Here is a 436-nt window from a genome sequence, read left to right as displayed (position 1 = left end):
TATCAGCCTCGACACAAGTTGGTGTTACTTTTTCCCAAAGGAAAAGGGATTCATGCAGAAGTTCTCTCTCCGTAAAAAGTAGTTTCCTGTGGTCGTCTTGCCTTAGCTACCCCGTCACACAGAAAACCTCAGTTCAGGAATTCCCAGTTATACTCATTAAACATCATTATTTTGCTATGGAAGACAAGAACAGATTTGTGTTGTTATTATCACTATATATGATACTAATTCTTAAAAAATTTTTTTTCTTTTATTGAGATAGTAGTTGATGTACAATATAATGACTCAACAATTTTTAAAGGTTAAACTCCCCTTCTATTTTGTTGATCAGTTGCTCAGTTGTGTCCGACTCTTTGTGACCCCATGGATGGCAGCATGCCAGGCTTCCCTGTCCATCACCAACTCCCAGAGCTTGCTCAGACTCATGTCCATCAAG

Source organism: Ovis canadensis, chromosome 26 (assembly GCF_042477335.2).
Source record: "Ovis canadensis isolate MfBH-ARS-UI-01 breed Bighorn chromosome 26, ARS-UI_OviCan_v2, whole genome shotgun sequence".
Classification (NCBI taxonomy): Eukaryota; Metazoa; Chordata; class Mammalia; order Artiodactyla; family Bovidae; genus Ovis; species Ovis canadensis.
The sequence above is the reverse complement of the archived record's forward strand: the minus strand, read 5'-3'. Positions refer to the sequence as shown.